Source organism: Bubalus bubalis, chromosome 14 (assembly GCF_019923935.1).
Source record: "Bubalus bubalis isolate 160015118507 breed Murrah chromosome 14, NDDB_SH_1, whole genome shotgun sequence".
Classification (NCBI taxonomy): Eukaryota; Metazoa; Chordata; class Mammalia; order Artiodactyla; family Bovidae; genus Bubalus; species Bubalus bubalis.
Genome location: NC_059170.1, coordinates 45,740,023 through 45,758,909, shown reverse-complemented (window position 1 = coordinate 45,758,909; position 18,887 = coordinate 45,740,023). Strand labels below are relative to the sequence as shown.

At 52.4% G+C, this 18,887-nt stretch overlaps 1 long non-coding RNA gene across 1 annotated transcript; it reads left to right on the top strand.

Moving 5' to 3' along the window:
* The first annotated feature begins 1,192 nt into the window (after positions 1–1,192).
* On the top strand, positions 1,193–17,013 carry LOC112578813. The gene is made up of 2 exons (XR_003103189.3): positions 1,193–1,366; positions 14,257–17,013. It is a non-coding gene; the product is annotated as an uncharacterized LOC112578813 (long non-coding RNA).
* The last annotated feature ends 1,874 nt before the right edge of the window (positions 17,014–18,887 follow it).

Here is an 18,887-nt window from a genome sequence, read left to right as displayed (position 1 = left end):
AGGAAGTGAGTGGCAGGCTGGTCTGCAGGTGTGGGACAGGGTCTCACAGGCTTCTGACACCAAGGCAGGGGGCCTGCTCAGGGTGGGCTAAGATTTCCCTCTGTAGAGAGGTAACTTTCCAAAGAGGATGCCCAGCAGAGACCAAATTTAGAGCTTTTACTTATTTATTTTTTTAATGTATTCATTTTTATTCATTTGGCTGCATCAGGTCTTAGTTGCAGCATGCAAACTCTTAGTTCAGCATGTGTGATCTAGTTCCCCAACCAGGGATCAAACCCGGGGCCCCTGCATTGGGAGCACAGTGTCTTAGCCACTGGAACACCAGAGAAGTCCTAGAGTTTTCATTTCTTTAGAGAAAGACCTTGCCTGTTACATGGCAAGATAGGTGAGGACAAGAAATTAGCTTGAAAAGACCTGGACTTGGCATCCCTTGGAAAAGGAGACCCTTGATGGTCCAAGGAGTAAGGAGAGGGCACACAGGGACAAGGTAACTCAGGGTGCCCAGACAGTGCTGCCCTTAACCCTGGTGAGAGCCCACACGCTGGTCCTTCCGGGCCGTGTTGGGTAAGGAGTTGGTGAGACAAAGGGGACGTGTACAGCCAGATGACCCACAAGCTGTGTGACCCTCGGCAGGTTACTCAACCTCTCTGATCCTTCATTTCTTCCTCTAAAGTATGATGTCATGTGAAACTTTTACAAGGTTGAATCACAATGAATACTGAATGAAAACAGCTCTTCTAGGGCACACCCTCTTCTTCAAGGCGGCATCCCCAGGCCCGAGGGGTGACCCAGGGCCTCTGTCTGCAAGCGCTTTTCCTGGGCAGCTGCGGTAGCCAGAGTCCCAACAGAAAAACAAGAGTCCAGGCCAAGTGATTCCACAGGGAATTAATGTAGGAAGGAGCAGATGAAAACCTAATAGAAGAGGCAAGAAACCGCTGCTTCCCTCAGGCTGGAGGGACAGAGGAAGCAGGACAAGATCAGTAGCTAAAACCAAGGAGGAGACACCGCCCGACCGGGCTGCAGAGCTGCAGACAAGGTTCAGAGCCGAGAGCGCTGGAGGTACCCCGCCGGGTTTCTCTCCTCCCTTGTAGGGAGAGGCAGTGCCTGTCTCCCTTCCCCTCTTCCCATTGGCTGAACCTAGCGGGGATGCCCGCGTGCAAGGCACCCTGGGAAATGTAGTCCACGGGGTCGGGCCAGGCAGCACTGCAAAAAGCAGGAGAGCGGGCGGGGGCGGGGGTGGACCCGATGGCTGTAGCTGATGCCCAGCTGTACCGTGGGGCGGAGAAGGGCTGCTGTGCCTGCCCGAAGGCAGCGGGTTTGCCTCTGCTGAATCTTCAAAGCTCCTCGATCCACACATCGGTGGAGGGTAAGTCTGGAGAGAAGAAGCCACTGTCACCCCGCACCATCAGGAGGGAGAACGGGAGAATGACCTTGTGGGCACTTCAGATCACTTGACCCGGGGCCTGGGGAGCTAGTACGCTGGATCCCAACCCTGACCTCCCTGCATGATGGCTCCTGAGCCGCCCTGCCGGCCACAGCTGGGCATCTAACTCCGGGTTTGCGGAGCGCCGCCAACATGGGGGGCGGGGAGAGGGAGGGAGAAAGGTGATGGGGGATTGGTAATAGCAGTTGCTGTTGGTGAAGGCTTTAGAAGTCTAGGCGCTAAGCTTCATACTTTAGATGGACAGTATCATCTGTTCTTTTAACAACCCGTAAAAGGCACCAAGTATGTCCCCATAAAATCCAGGGGGGGAATTTTTTTTATCGTAAAAAATTTTTAAAGTATGTCCCAGGTGTCCACAAATAACTGAGCAAAGTCAAAATCCTGAAACTGAAAAATGGGAACCTCCCAGAAGGTCTAAGCAGGTGTGGTGTGACTGGTTGAGGCCAAACAAGACCTTGAGGTCAACATAATTTTCTGTTAGGTAGATAGAGAACCATTCACTTTGGCCTATGTTCTATGTAATACAGCAGGCATCAGCACCCGCTCTGTTTTCCTTCAGTATTTATCATGATGCAGTGTTGTAAAAGTTTCACATGACATTATACTCTAGAGAAAGAAATGAAGGATCAAAGAGGTTGAGTAGCCTGCCTAGGGTCACACAGCTTGCCCATGAGAGACAGCATGTTACTCTGTGATGGAGTGGCTGCTAATGAACCCTCGCCCACTACTATTTCCCCACCTATCCAATCAGGTCCAGGGTGCCCGGCGCTGAGTTGAGGTGGCAGGCAGGGTAGTGATGTTGGATGTTTATATTCTGACTGCATCCCAAGGCCAAATATAAACTGGGCCATGCCCCAGAGTGTGATGCTACACTGCCTCCAGGTCATGATGGTGAGCACACCATGTGTAGATGGAACAGGGTCAGTGAACCCCAGTGGTCAGCTCTCAGAAGCCTCTCTGGCTCTCCCTCACTTTTCCCTTTAAGCCAGTAAGAAGACAACAGCAGGAAGAGGCTATGGGGCTCTCCAGTCTCCCTTGCCCTGCAGGCCCCAAGGGGGTTGGGTGACTTGTCCAAGGTCACACAGCTGGTGGAGGATAACCCCATACCACACGTGCAGCTGCAAAACCCATTTCATGCTTGCTTCCTCTCTCCGTCTCTGAAATGATGCCCCTTCACCACTTGAGTTTCGGTGGTTCAAACCTAGAGGGCAGAATGGGTTGGGTTGCATTTTTCACAGAAGCTTTCACAGGTCACAGGCAAGATTTTGCTTGTGAACTGAAAGTAGGAATTTATTAAGTATGGTTTAGGGCACAGCTCTCTCCCTCCTCCCCAACCCAAATACATCAGGATCTTTTCTTCTACCCCCAAAATTATACAACAGGGTGGAAAAGAGGAATCAGTTTCATTTTCCCACTCCTGGTGGGACATTTCCCCAGAAAAGCAATTCAATCCTCACTGGAAGATTAGGAAAAGGGCAGCTCCCAGTCTCATGGCTGCATGAGACACAGGTGGACGAGAAGAGAGCTCAGATTGAGTCCAAGGCCTTGGGCTCCAGGCCTTTCGTCCACCAGGCCTCTCGTCCACCAGGCCTCTCATCCAGGCCTCAGCCGTTTCATCGGGGGGTCAGGGGGCCACCTCTTCCAGGTCCTTCTAGGAGGATTAACATTCTGCTACAAGTCATGTACTTGGGGGCAGCAGTGCTAATACCTGAGTTCACAGCTAATGAGCTGCAGGGAGCAGGAGGCTATTTCAACACACTTAGACGCTACTTGAAAACAAGGCTACTTATGAATGCAAGGATGCTATTACATCAGAGCGCTTTGACTGCTTAAAAAGCACCCCCAAACTCAGTGGTTTAAAACAACAGCCATTTACTTAGTTCATGATTCTGCAAGTTAGCAGTTTGGGCTGGGCTCACTCCTATGGCCTGTGGCAGGGTTTGCCTGGCCTGGCTGATGTGTCGATACAATGGCTCAGCCAAAGTGTATGGCTTCATCCTCACAGGGAAGCCTGGGCTTTATATCTTGTAGCTGGCAGGATCCCAAAATAAGAGCCGGGGGTTTCCCTGGGGGCTCAGTGGTAAAGAATCTGCCTACCAATGCAGGAGACACGAGTTCGATCCCTAATCTGGGAAGATCCCACAAAGCCTATGCTCCACAACTGTTGAGCCTGTGCTGCGGAGCCTGGGAGCTGCAACTACTGAAGTTCGTGCATCCGGAGCCCGGGCTCCATAACAAGAGAAGCCACCACAGCGAGAAGCCCAGCAGCACAACTAGAGAGTAGACTCTACTCACTGCAACTAGAGAAAAGCCTTCAGCACAACAAAGACCCAGCACAGCCAAAAGTAAATAAATAAAAATAAAATTAAAGAGACCGGAGCAGAACTCAAGGTCGCAGTCACTGTGACTATATTCCACTGCCAAGGTCAAGTGACAAGGCCAAGCCTGATTTGAGGATTGAGAAACTGGCTCCAGCTCTTCATGGGGGAAGCTGAAAAGTCACATCCCAAAAGGGCATGAACACAGGGAGGAAACAAGGACTGTTACCATGTCCCCAGATGTCCTTTGTAAAGTATTCTAGGAACAAAGTAGAGACTCCTGGCAAGAACAAAAATGTTGAATAGAATAGTCCACCCAAGCAAGGATTCTGTGGCATCAGCCCAGTGTGTACCTACTAAGTGTAAACTGTTAAGTCTTAGCAGTGTTGAACTGGAGCCCCTGAGTCCTGGTGCACAACAGCCACTGTTAAATCCTCGGGAATTTTGTGAGCCCGGTGTTGAACCATAACAGCTCGAAATTGGCCATGGCAGGAGTATTTACACCCTGGGAATCAGCAAGCACCACAGATCAGGCAACTGAGTTAGCAGGACTCCACTTGTTCAGTCACTCAGTCGTATCTGACCCTTTGCAACCCCATGGACTGCAACACGCCAGGCTTCCCTGTCCTTCACTATCTCCCAGAGTTTGCTCAAACTCATGTCCATTGAGTCAGTGATGCCATCCAACCATCTCATCCTCTGTCATCCCCTTCTCCTCCTGCCTTCAATCTTTCCCAGCATCAGGGTCTTTCCCAATGAGTCTGCTCTTAATATCAGGTGACCAAATAAACACTACCATAACAAACACTTTCTCTCCCAACCTAATGAGTAAGATGGACAGATACACAGTGAAAGATTATAAGACTCTAATCAGAACAGGCCAAGTGCAGTGCAAGACAGAAGTCAAGAGACCGAAGACTCAAAGGGAAAGGAAGTCGTGGCTCCCGGAGGTAGAGTTGGGGTAAGGAAGCCATTCTGGGGGAGCTGGCCTTTTCTCTGGGCCTTGAAGGGTGAATAAGGGGAGGCGAGGCTGCAACAGGGGTAAGGGGTACAGGCAAAAGCAGAGAGTGGGGCTGAGATCACAGAGCATTGTTTAGTCTGAGCTTGGCTTCCGGTGACGGTCAGAAGTTTACTGATCCCATCTCAATCTTGGGAAGTAAGTGGTCCAGGCAGGCACGTGGCCCTGCCCCCCACCAGCCCTTCCCCCGCCCTGTTCTAGAATCTCAGTGAACAAGTGCACGACCTTTTCCCTCCTCTTCCTCTAATTGGCTGCAGTGGGCAGTCCGTACACTCACCTGGATTTAACACCAGGTTGTGTGTGCTTAGACAGGTTGCTTAACCTCTGAATCTTTGTTTCCACGTCAGCAAAATGGAGCAAAAGTAACTGCAGAGTCCCTGGGATTCAGGGGCTGATGCCAGTATGGAACTTAACATGGTGGCTACCCGTAGAGTGGACACTCGGCGGGGAGTATGTGTGAGAGAGAGAGACCGACAGGCAGGCAGGCAGACAGAAAGATTGGTTCTTCCCTCCTTTCTAGGCCCTGACCAAGCCCATCTCAGCCTCCTCCACCCGCTCTAGGGGGGTTGGGGGGCAAGGCTACTCTCCTTCCCAGGCTTGTGGGGTTGGGGGAAGAAGGCCCCGGGTGACCTGGCCTTGTGTTGGTTGATTCTGCGTGGGCAGCCATGCTGAACCTTGGCCACTTCAGTCCAGTTCACTGAAGTCGCTGCTTCAAACAAAGCGTCCAGGGGAACTCCTGGCTGCAACCCCCCAGCTTGTCCACCTTGGTCTGCAGTTCAGGAATCCCATGATGGGATATGGCCACCACACTTGCCTGGAAAGGCCTCTTTAGGAAATAGCACCAACCCCTCCAGGAACAAAGGGTGGGGTGTCTGGTTGGCGCAGGACCTGGATACAAGCCCAGGGGGTGTGAGGGCCAGAAGTCGGCTGGGTCAGTGATCCAAGCAAATATTTGGCAGATCAAGGCTCAAGGCTGACCTTGAGAGTCCATCACTGGGTCCTCGGAGTGTGGGGTCAGGCTGCTCTCCCCCACTTCCCCCTCACTGCAGGGACAGGTGTTTCTAGCCCGGAGAGGCCCCCACCCCCCATCTTCCCAGCCCCCAACCTAGAGTTCCTGCCTTGCACACCTCACACCAGTGGCTCCCCTACAAGTCAGTGTCTCCTTCAGAGTGAGGCGTGGGGGCCGCCAAGCATCTGACACTATGTATTCATTGGAAGGACGGGTGCTGAAGCTGAAGCTCCGATACTTTGGCCACCTGATGCGAAGAACTGACTCATTGGAAAAAGACCCTGATGGTGGGAAAGATTGAAGGCAGGAGGAAAAGGGGACAACAGAGGATGAGATGGTTGGCTGGTATCACCAACTCGATGGACATGAGTTTGAGTAAACTCTGGGAGTTAGTGATGGACAGGGAGGCCTGGCGTGCTGCAGTCCATGGGATTGCAAAGAGTCAGACATGACTGAGCGGCTGAACTGATTGATCCTTCCTGGAGAGAGGCCCGCTACTCACCCCCACCCCTAACATCCCAGTCTAGCTCTCAGTGCCCCCAGCTGGTGAGGATGTCCCCCTCCAAGCCTCTGAGGGACACAGCCTCAGAGGCACGTGAGGGAGCTGGACACACATCCCCCACATCTCCTGCAATGGAGAAGGCCCCCCGTGCTTTCTTAGAAAGCTGCTGAGCACGGCCTCAGCCAAAGCCAAAAGCGCGGCACTGCCTGCCCGGGTGCTTTGTTCCACTTCCTGGAGGGCTAAAAATACCCTGGCACTGCCAAGGAGCCCAGGGGAGCCAGCACCGGGAGGGGTGATCAGGCACCTGCCACAGTTAAAAGGAGAAACGCAGCCACTCCTTCAGAGCAGAATGAGCCGGCTTCCTTTCCCCTGCCCGCTTGGTCCCCAGGACTCTCCCTTCTGTTTCCTCCTCTCGCCATCGAGCGGGCTTTCCTGGGCCCCTGCTGCACCCTTCTCCCTTCCTCCTTCCTCCAGCTGAACCACCTCCATCCCAGAGCAGATGACTGGGCTCTGACACGTGTCAGAACAGCCACTGTCCTGCAGAACACCCCAGAAGCCTCACATTCCTCTAGCAAAGCTGTGATTAGCACCCAGGCTTCAAACGGAAATCCCTTAGTGGGCGAGAACCCAGGGGCTTCAATTCAAGAGTTGGGTCTTGACATCTGTCCGGCCTCAGTCAGTCTTTATCTTCTCAGGACCTCAGGCCTCTTTGAGAATCTGATGAGAGGTTTGGCCCCAGAGTAGCCTTCTCCAAGCAGTGGGAAGGAATGCACGATGGTCAGAGCCCCATCCAGGACCCCCCCAAACCCCCCAAGTGAGGAGCCCCCCATGTGTTGGAAGCCAGGCCCTGAGTAACACCCTGAGATGGACGATGGGCAAGGGGTGAGGGAGTGGGTCGGGGCATGCAGACAACCGACGGGGCAAGTGTGGGGGAGAGGACCAAGGGCTGTGGGGTGGGGGACTGGAGGGGCCAGGGCAAACTGGGGTGCAGAAAGGAAGAGGGCGCATTTGAATGGGATTTTGAAGGACAGACAAAATTTAACCAGAGAGAAAATGTAGGGCCAGAGGAGGGCATGAAAAAATAGCCTGTCTGGAAGCAGGAGCAGCCAAAGGACTTGCATAAGGCTTGAGGGGCGAGCGTGTTGGTTTTCCATTGCTGTGTAACAAGGAACACATGCTAGTTGTCTCACAGTTTCCGTGGGTCAGGAGTGAGCACAGCTCTGCTGGATTCTCTTCCCACGAGTTGCAGAAGGTGTCTGTGGAGCTGTGGTATCCCTGAGGCTTCGAGGGGACAAACCTGCCTCCCACTTCATCCAGGTGATTGGCAGAATCCACTGCCTCACGACTCCAAGACCAAGGGCCCCAGGTTTCTACTGGAGGCCACTGCGGGCTCCTGGAAGCCTTCTCATCACATAAATTGGCTGAGACGGAATCTTATATAAGATAACCTAATCAGGGAAGCTACAGTCTATGGTCAAACACCCAGTCACTGGTCCCACCTACACCTGGGGGAGGGGATCACACAGAGGGGTAAAAATAAGGGGTGGAGTTCACCAGGCCATTGCAGAATTCTGCTGACCACAGTAAGACTTAGCTGCAAGACAGGGTCAAAGTCCAGTTTTGAAGACCCTTGATTCAGTGGGAAACAGAAAGCCCTGAAAGGGGCTGGGAGGAAAGGATGAGAGCAGAGGCACAAAGTCAGTGCCCTTTGGGAAGGCAGTTGCCATGGTTTAGTGTCCCCTTGGCTGATTCTGATTTCCTTCCGGCCTCTATTCAAGTAAGTCATCAGTAAGTCTGATCAGTAGGTCTTCCCTGTCTACCTGACAGGAAATGCTCACCTGCCTCTTCTCCCAGCTCCTCACTCAGTCTTATTGTCTCACAGCCCTTATCACCATTGGTCCCGCTCTGTGTTTGCCTGTCTATCTGCTCATTGTCTTTCTCTCCCTCATAGATTGCAAGAATTCTATTTGGGTTACTGCTGTATCTCCAGCCACATGAACAATGCCTGGGGTATAGCACATGCTCAGTAAATATTTGTCTGTCACTCCAGACAGAATGAATGGATGAATGAATGGGTTCAAGAAATTCTGGCAAGAGACTTGCTAAAACTGCCTGTGATTAAAATTCAGCAGCGGAAGAAGGCTGCACTGGTGATGCACTGAGGTTCGTGTTGATGAGTTGGGTGGTGATGCTCACCGGCATCTCCATGGGAAGGGGATGGTCACAATGGAAAGTGGACACTGAGTTTAGCTTTGGTCGAATGAATCTGAGATGGCTGGGAGCAGCCAAGTTGGGATAGCTAGTAGGCAGTTGGAAATGTGAGATTCCGAGCTCATGAAATGAGTAGAGAACGGGAAATAGATTCCGCAGTTAGTGCTTATAGGGGACAGATAAGTCATAAGGTTAAACGACAGGAGAGAACCAACGAAGCATCTGGAAAGGAGTCCATCTGAGAGGTAAGAGGAGATGGGTGGGGGGTGGGGCGGGCAGGGCAGAAAAGTTCCTGGAAGAAGGTGGTCCACGCTCAATGCTGCAGAGAGGCCAAGCAAACAAGACAAGAACCGAAAGACTTTGGTAATGAGGGGCCACTGATGACCACGTGACACCAATCTCAGAGGCATGAGGGATTCCAGGTCAGTGAGAGGCTGCAAGTGGTACCAACTACCCCTCAAGGAGGAACCTGGGGTGACACTGAGAACAGACATGATCGTGAGGAAGGGAGGAGGGAAGAAGAGGACAGGTCCCAGGGAGATGAAGGATGTTCTGGGAGAGCCAAAAAGCCCAGACTCAGACCCCGCTCACACCGGAATGTTCCCTGTCCTGCCCCGCCCCCACCCAGCCATCAACACAGAAGGAGCTGAGGAAAGGAGGGACATGGGTGGAGAACACATGCTGTCCCTTGAACCTGCCCTGGCCTTGGGCTTGAACTAGCTGCTGAGAGAAGCCTAAAAGGGAATCCTCGGGGGGAGTTCAGCGACTGAGGGCTCCTGGTTACTCATGGGGCATTCTGCTCTCACCCACTCCCTGGGGCTGGAACCCACTGGGAGGAAAGGATGAGAACAGAGGTACAAGTCAGTGCCTTCTGGGAAGGCGGTTGCCATGGTTCCAGGGAAGTGGATCAGGGGCTGCGGCCATGGGGAGGGAGAAGAAAGATCCAGTAAAGACCCGTGGCAGATGGCAGCATCTCCCGTCCACGAGCTCTTCCACAATGAGACCTCGACACACCCCTACCGAGAAGTGAGGCCTGAGTCTCTCCACCCTGACCCTGGTGGCCATTGTGACTTGACTAGTAGAGTCTGGCATAAAGCACAGCGATGACCTCATCCTTGGGGTTGGACCTCACGGCTGGACGGAACCATGCAGCTTCTGAAGGTTTCTCTCTCTGGGAACATGTATCTTTGTAGTCCTGAGCCACCACATAAGTCTGATTAACCTAAAACCACCACAAAGAAGGCCCTTTGACCTGGCCTCAGCTGAACTCCCCGCTGACACATGCCGGCCACACCTCTCACCAAGGCTCTTGACAGCCAGGGCTCTTGACCTTGACCTGCCTTATTTCTGGGGTGGATCATAAGGCCCAGCCTACCCTCCTCCCCTACCGGCCCTGAGAAGGCTGACTTTACTCCCCCAGGGCCTAGAGTGAGTGATAGGCAAGCAGGCCCTGGGCAGGGTGTCACCCCTGAGCCGATCCCCGTGGTAGTGGACACAAGTCACCTGCCAGCTCCCAGACCCCCACCCACTCCCCTCCAGGAAAATCCAGAGCCCATCCCAGGCCCTGCTACATTCCAGGAAGAGAGACTGGGCAGCCGCCCAGAATCACACAAAATGGACTTTGGGCTGATTGCCCAAGCTGGACCAATGCCCCCACCTTCTTAGAAAGGGCACTCTTTCTGGAACCAAGGCCACAGCTTGTCACGAAAGCCAGATGTTGGCAGAGCAGGACAGACAGATGGGAGGGGCCACTTGAGGTAGATGGACACCTCCCTGATGCCTCACCAGCCTGTCATTTGGGGGCAGGGAAGGCGGTCCTCAATGCAGGGAGTAAGTTGTTATGGAGGACAGTTCCAGCTGCTTCTGAGAACAGGCTGCAAGGGCATTGGGGATTCAACCCCCAAATCTCAGCCTTTAGCAGTGAGACAAACAGTGTTTGGGGAGCATCACAAGATGGTCCTCTTTAGAGCAAAATGGGTAAGGGGAAATCAGGAAGAAAATGTTTCATATCCTGTGCTTGTATTAGGATACATGTAACCGGCCATTTAGGATAGGGTTTGATTTATTATTTAAGTTGACTTATTTTCAGTTGGATGGCATTACCAACTCAATGGACATGAGTTTGAGCAAGCTCCGGGAGATAGTGAAGGACAGAGAAGCCTGGTATGCTGCAGTCCACGACTGAACAACAATTCTCAGTTATCCATTCTTTTAAATAATTTTGTAAAATTTATCTTTGGCTATGCTGGGAGTTCCTTGCTTCACAGGCTTTTCCCTTGTTGCAGGGAGCAGAGGCTATGCCCTAGTTGCAGTGTGCAGGCTTCTCCTTGTGGTGGCTTCTTTTGTTGTGGAGCACGGGCTTTAGGGCATGTGAGCCTCAGTCGTCGTGGTGCACAGGCTTAGTTGTTCCACGGCATGTGCGATCTTCCCAGAACAGGGATCGAACCTGTGTCCCCTGCATTGGCAGGCAGATTCTTTACCACTGAGCCACCCAGGGAATCCCTATCCATTCTTTTAACAAATATTCATGGACCATCTAATATGTGCCCATCTCCCCAAAAGAGAAAGACATGCTTTCTTGAATACATATATGTGAGAATATGCAGAAGCTATCTCCAGGACAGTGGTCCTCAACCAGGGTCCCCAGGGACATTTGTCATTGTCTGGAGATAATTTTGGCATCTGGTGGGTGCTGCTTATATCCTACAGTGCACAAGACTGTCCCCAAGACATAGAACTATTTGGTCTGAAATGCCATTAGGGCTGACACTGGGAAACTCTGGGCCTGGAAAGATGAACATAACATAAGAAACAGGTGAGTGATGCCCTCTCCCAGGGCAGAGGAACTGGGAGACTAGGATACATGGAGGTGTGAGATGATTCGTCTCCATTGTGTACTGTTTTGAGCCGTTTTGTAGAATGTCTTACCATGTGCATGTTTTCCTTATTTTCTAAAAGGAATAACTATGACCTGTTGCCATACTTATTTGGGAGCCTTCTCCTGGCTGTTGGGGCAAAGGAATTTGAAGAGGAGGGAGTCCCAGGGCGTGCACAGTCTGGAGCACCTGCAGTTGTGGGCCATCCAGCCTCCTGTGGTCCAGGTCTCCTCAACTTTGCCACTGACCCTGGGGCCCTGGTCACTCTTTCCCGTGCACTGCTGGGTGTTCAGCAGCATCCCTGGCTTCTGCCCACTCCATGCCAGGAGCATTCTCCCCCTCGCTGTGACAGCCAAACATATTTCCAGATATTCCCAAATGTCCAAGGGGAGGCTGGCAAGGGGCAAAATCATGTCTGGTTTGGAACCACTATGCCAAACCCACCTTGCAAATCCAAACCCAGGGAATTTCCCATTCGCTGACCTCACACATTTACAGTGGCCGGGCTGCATCATCAGAGGGTCACAGAACCATGCAAACCAGCACGGGGACATGGAGTGAGCAGAAGCATGGGGAGCAGAGAGTAAGGTTTCAGCTGCCTGTGGAAACTGATGCTTCCCGATCCCTGAGACAAGAGGGGCCTCGGGACTCCTCTGAACCGTCCACCCATTTCACCGAGGAGGAAATAGAGCAGAGAGGTGATGTGGCCAGAGTCACACAGTGCATGATGACTGGCGGCACTGGTACCACTATTCCCTGTAATCCCGAGATGTCCCCTGGACAGGACATTCTCCTTGTTGCTCATCCACTCCCCATTCTATGGGCACCCAGGAGTCTCCTGGGACACTCTCTTGAAAGTGGACCACCTAAGAGGTTGCAGGGCTAGCGTCCTGTGTTTTCACTTACCCTGCCTTTCTTGATAAGCTGTTTCCAGGCAGCACTAGCTTCAGTGTGAACTGGCTTGTTTGTGGACACAGAGTTGTTTCCCAAGGGTTCCTTCTGAGGCCACAGGAGCTGGGACCTGGGGAAAGCTGGTTTACAGAACCCTCTGACGTTTCAGTGAAAGAGACCAGCAGGGAGGAATGGCTGAGAACCAAAATCCACCTAGTTTCAGCTCTCTGGGGAAAGGCAAGTCAGGGTGGGCCTGGCTTTGACAACAAAGTCAGCCAAGCCATCTGGTCCCTTCTCTCCTGGTATGAAAAGCCAGGCTACTTTTTTCATGGTGAAGAACCCAGGCTTGGAAGCTGGACTGCCTGAGTTTGTAATCCTCTTCTGCGACTTTCTGCTATGTGGTCTCAGGCAAGTTACTCAATCTCTCTGAGCCTGAGTAGTTGCATCAATAAATAGCCATAACAGTGACCGCTTCATAGTATCATTAGAGTCAGCTAAAATAAAATACCTGACATTCTTAGCACAGCTACCAGAACATTGTACCTACAAGTTATGTGATTCCACTGCTATTGCTGTATGATTCATTCTAAATATAATTAGGAATACAGTGTTTACAAATATAATGATATAATAATACCATGGTTCATGGGCCCCAGACAGGTTTTCACAAATAAATTTCATCTGGGGACAAGTGGGCTAGAAAATGAAAGAGACATTTCTGGTCATTAGTATGACATTCACCCCACCTCCCATCCCATATTGGAAAATAAGAGGCACTTTTAAAAACAAATTTTAATGGTGGCCTAGCTCATCTGAACAGGACACAGTTGCCCTGTTCTTGGTTTCGGCTGCTTTCCAGCTGTGGTGTTCTTCTCATTGATCAGAGATCAATCCCCAAGGCCTGGCAAAGGAAGCTTTTAATTGCTCTGGATGGACCGATTTGGGGCTTAGCTGCTCAAGCATATAATTGACTGAGAGAGAGGGAGAGAGGATGAATTACTTTGAGATTGCTTTGAGATAAACATGTAGTCAGACCTCCCCCTCCCCAATCTGACCTAAAAGAGACCCCCTCGCCTGTCTCCCCAGCTCTGGGGCTAGGAGGCCCAAAGCAGGAACCTCGTTTTCCTGCTTTTATCAAAATAACGACGGGTGATGATAACCACCACTCTCCTTCATCATCTGCACTTGCCGTAGGTTGGATTTCCCCAGGAGAAGACCTGAGACAAACATGGAGTCAACCTTCTTTATTTGGAGGGAAGCCTGGAGGGATCAGGAAGGGAGAGGGAAAGTGAGTCAGAGAATGGGAGTCGGCCAATAAAGGGTGTGTTGTCAAGCGCGTAACCACTGGGGCCCCTGGCACTTAATCCCCCAGGGAACACAGACTTCAGCATTGGCTTGTTCAAGGGACAAGGGAGCTGGGGGAAATTATACACCAGACCACTTGGTCACGGCCTCAGGGCTGCTCCTGGTGGAGGGGAGTCAATTCCCTGGCATGTGCAGCCACCCCCAGGGCAGGCAGCCAGAGGAAGGGTGACAGAGACAGGGGGGGCCCCCTCTGGAAAGGGAATGTGTGGGGTGAAGGGGCACCCAGAGACTCAAATAACAAGCCCCCAAATAGGATGATTCTATTAGGGGAACCTGGAGAAGGCAATGGTACCCCACTCCAGTACTCTTGCTTGGAAAATCCCATGGATGGAGGAGCCTGTTAGGCTGCAATCCATGGGGTCGCTAAGAGTTGGACATGACTGAGTGACTTCATTTTCACTTTTCACTTTCATGCATTGGAGAAGGAAATGGCAGCCCACTCCAGTGTTCTTGCCTGGAGAATCCCAGGGACGGGGGAGCCTGGTGGGCTGCCGTCTTTGGGGTCGCACAGAGTCGGACACAACTGAAGCGACTTAGCATAGCATTAGGGGAACCACTGGCTGAAACGACCCGCTGTGGCCAGACACCACGGTAGCCTTTTATATGAGTTGTTTTACAACAGGAGGTCCCGGTAAGAAACACAGAACTAACAAGCTGCCACCAACTGGAAGAATTCGGGAAAGGTCAAAAGGAGAGAGGAAACTCCAGTCCATATGTCCTACCAACCTCCCAGGATCCTTCTGGCTGGAAGCCATCTTGGCTGAGTGGATGCAAGCACCATCAGGAAGGAGTCCTGACTCAGAAGGATCGGCCAGAGACAACCCAGAAACTAATCCCATCACCATAAAACACAAGACTGTGAGCCACGTGGCAGAGCCCTTCTGGTTTCCTTTATGCTGCTGTTCTCTGCCTGGGCGCCACTTCCCAATAGAGTCTCTTGCTTTGTCAGTACGTGCGTCTCCTTGGACAATTCATTTCTGAGTGTTAGATAAAAGCCCACTCTCGGGCCCTTGGAAGGGGTCCCCCTTCCTGTAACAATTCCCTGTTTCCCCACTCAAATATCCAAAGGATGTGTGACCTAACTGAATGTATTTAAGATAATCTTTTTTTCAGTCAATGAAATAGTTAATTATCTATTTATAACAAGTAACTTACTTGCCATCTGTGAGGTTGGCAAGTCATGATCACAGGTTATGTGTGACAACGTGTTACTTTAGAAGAGTGCTCTCATCACCCTATCCTGTCACTCAAGTTTTTGCCACCTCATCCACCACACCTGTGGGCTCAGGGCCTCTGCCATCGTCAAAGCCACCTTTTGAGTCATCTGAGTCGTCCAAGCACGTCTTCTCTCCCTTCTTGGTTCTCTGCGATGCAACATTTTTGAAATCTGTAGGATGCTTTCATGGGCATTTTTATCCAAGCTTCAAGCACCTATTTGCATAACATTAGGGCAGCTGGCGGTCCCATTCATCGGAGGTGTCCCTGCCTGATCCCCATCCTGTAACCCCGGATTGCGTGTTCTTAAGTGTCCTCAAAGGATCTGTGCACACTCGCACTGGAGCCTATGACGCCATAGGATCGGTTCCAATCTGGGTTAAACTTGCTAACCACCCCTCAAGCGGTTCCTCAGATGACCTTGGCCAGAAGGACCCATGCAGGTTGTTTTAGGCAGCATATCTCACTGGTTGTTCAAAAACTAATCACTAAGAGCACTCCACTACGTGAAAGAATGTGTGCCGTCTTTCTTGAAAATAAACAGCCATCTGTTTCGGCATCATTTGGTGAGTGGGGAAATTCGTGGTATATCCAAACAGAGTGCTTTTGGTGGTTCTGGGCGTAAGCTCATGTAACCTCACTACCTCGCCTTGTGAGGTGGGCTCTGGGATACTTACCATTTTATGGATGGACAAAACTGAGTCTTGGAGATGGGAAGGGACTTGCCCAGAGTCACACAGGAAGAGGCAGTAGAGCAATCTGAACCCTGGGTCTGACTGAAAACAGGAGAGGAGAGGGCTGCAGGGGCCTGGGTCCCTCTGGAGTTGGGAAGGGCCCTGGGTGGAGAGGAGAACGCTGTGGAGCTAGACACCTTCATCGCCCAACAGGAGCACAGCCGCTGAGCCTTAAGGGCCTCCATGTCTCCCAGGACCCCCTGACCCCACTGGAGACCACCCCAGTCCAGGCCTGGAACCAATGGCCATGTGGGAGCACCATCATCTCCCCAGGCTGGGGGCGGGGCAGGGCGAGGAAATCCAGTGGCCACATGTGCACCCCTGAGTCCCGGGTGTGTTTCTTCTCTTCTGGAAATCAGGATGAGAAGAGTGAAGAGGAAGAGATGGGAGAGGGGAAACTGAGAGAAGACAGGGGCCTGATTTCCCCTGCAGTCACGGCTGCCAGATCCCAGACAGAGCTGGATCCTCCCAGGGGTGCCAGCCGTCCCACCAAAAGGCCTCCCTTGGCCTTGCTCTCGTCTCTTCACAGCTGCAACGTGCAGAGGGTTCTCACAGGCAGGGTTTTAATTTCACAAACATATGCTCAGAAAACGGTGCTTCCCGCACTCCTCCCCCCCACACCCAACAGCAGCCACATCAGCAAATCATGCCACAGAGAAAAGTTCTGCTGCCAGCAGGGCTGGAAGACGGCAGGAGCCAAAGGCCACTCGGGTGGGATGCTCTGTTTTAAATTAGCCAGTGGCTGTCCCCTCCCCCAGGGACAGTAACCAGATTTGGGGGTGAGCGGGTTTGCCCCAGCTCATGAACACTTGATGGACGATCCCCAGAGTGTGAGGCTGGGCCCATCTGCGGCCACACAAAACCTCCAGTTCAAGTAGCCCAGTGACCTCAGGACAGTGACCGCAGAGGACTGGGCGAGGTGGCTTCTGGGACCCGCCCAGTAAGACAGGCTCTAATCCCATATTCTTCTGGTTTCTCCTTATAATGGCTCCACTGGGCCCCTGAGTCGTCCCTGAACTGTCTAAAAAGGGAACACGTGTACTTTGTGGTGAGGACACTTACCACAATTTAGTCTCAAGAAGAGACTGGAAGACAGCTGTCATCTCTGACAACCCTCTTCTTATGGGGTGGGGGCTCCCACTGTGGGGATCTCGGTGAATGGTAGGCGCCTGCCTCCTGGAACAGAGGCGGGGGAGGGCAGGGACCTTGGCCTGGACAATGGGCTAACCCTGCCCAGGGCTCCAAATGGTGTGATCTTGGGAAAATTAACCTCTTTAAGTGTCCATTCCTCACTCATAGAAAGGGAACAACAACTTGATACGCTGTTGAGTGAAAACAGCAAAGCCCTAAAAATAATGCCTGACACAAAGTAAGTGCTCAACAAATATTAGATCTAATCTTCAAAACACCTTCAGAGGGTAAAGAAGCATCTTATCCCCATTTCTGGAATGGTAAACTGATGCTGTCCTTGTGGCTCAGCTGGTAAAGAATCCGCCTGCAATGTGGGAGACCTGGGTTCGATCCCTGGGTTGGGAAGATCCCCTGGAGAAGGGAAAGGCTACCCACTCTGGTATTCTGGCCTGGAGAATTCCATAGACAGTATAGTCCATGGGGTCATAAAGGGTTGGATACCACTGAGCAACTTTCACTTTCAAACTGATGCTTAGAAAGGTTAAAGCCTGAAGTAAGTCAGAAAGAAAAACACCAATACAGGATATTAATGCATATATATGGAATTTAGAAAGATGGTAAGGATGACCCTATATGCGAGACAGCAAAAGAGACAGATGTAAAGAACAGACTTTTGGACTGTGTGGGAGAAGGCGAGGGTGGGGTGTTTTGAGAGAATAGCATTGATATCATATGTGAAACAGATCACCAGTCCAGGTTCCATGCATGAGACAGGGTGCTCAGCGCTGGTGCACTGGGATGACCCTGAGGAATGGGATGGGGAGGGAGGTGGGAGGGAGGGTCAGGATGGGGAACACATGTACACCCATGGCTGATTTATGTGAATGTATGGCAAAAACCACCACAATATTGTAATTAGCCTCCAATTAAAATAAAAGAAAGAAAGGTTAAGTCCTCTCCTGGGCGGTAAGCAGTGGGGCCAGAGTTCAAACCGATTCCAGAGATGCCTGCAGGTTATGTTATGTAGATTAAATGCCTGTGTGCACTTACAAGATACCCTGGGGATACGACTGTCACCAGACCCCGCCCAGCCCCGCGCCCTCGCTGGACGCTGACCTGGCCGGTCCTCGGAGCAGCCCTGGCTGCAGCCAGAGGGATGCCCATCGCCCTCAGGCGACTCAGGACTAAGGCTGGTCTGCTGACGTGTCGGGAAGGAAGGGGAAGCCATCACCAAGGGGGGGGGGGGGGGCCCGCACCCTCTTGGGGTGGCCGGAGTCTCCAAGAATGCCCGCTGTATCGCTCGCTGCAGCTGGAGACCTTTAAATCCAGCTTTAAATAAACACTAGTCCGAGCTGGAGCAAACCCGGAGGGAGGCGCCTGCTAGGGGAAGTCCCGCCGCCCCGGGGCTGGCTGGTGGCGAGCGCCGAGCCTGCCCGAGGCCGCCACGTAGCAGAGCCGGCCTTCCGGCCCCATCCCGGTCCGACCCGGCCTGGCCCGGCCCACTCCGCAGGCCGCTGTCAGTCAGCCTTCCGAGCATCACGGACTCCGGCGGGGATCCTGGAGGGCCTGCCCGTCAGGCCCCGCCCATTGCCGGCGGTTCTCACCGTAGCCCCGCCCACCGCCGCGGCCGACTCCTCCCCGGCTCCTGCCTCCACGTCCCAGTTCCTCCATCTGCTCCGGCGCCCGGTTCCCCGCAGCAGCCTCCGCCTTCGTGCTCACACTCTCACTACACCCAACCCCCAGAGCTTCAAGAGCATGCGCTCCAGCATCCGACTGGCTGAGTTCAAATCCCTGCTTGCTGGATCTGTGACTTTGGAGAAGTTACTTCATCTCTCTGGGCCCCAGTTTCTCCATTCCTAAAATGGGGATGATGGTAACAAGTGCTCACTCCATAAGGTTATTGGGGAGCTCAAATAAAATAACACAAATAATGGGCCTGGCTTAAAATCAGTGCTGATCTCGTATAGCATGGAAAGGGGCTAATCAGAATATAGAGCTTAATCATCCCAAGGAGACTTCAGTTCAGTCGCTCAGTCGTGTCCAACTCTTTGCCACCCCATGAGTTGCAGCAGGCCAGGCCTCCCTGTCCATCACCAACTCCCTGAGTTCACTCAAACTCATGTCCATCCAGTCGGTGATGCCATCCAGCCATCTCATCCTCTGTCGTCCCCTG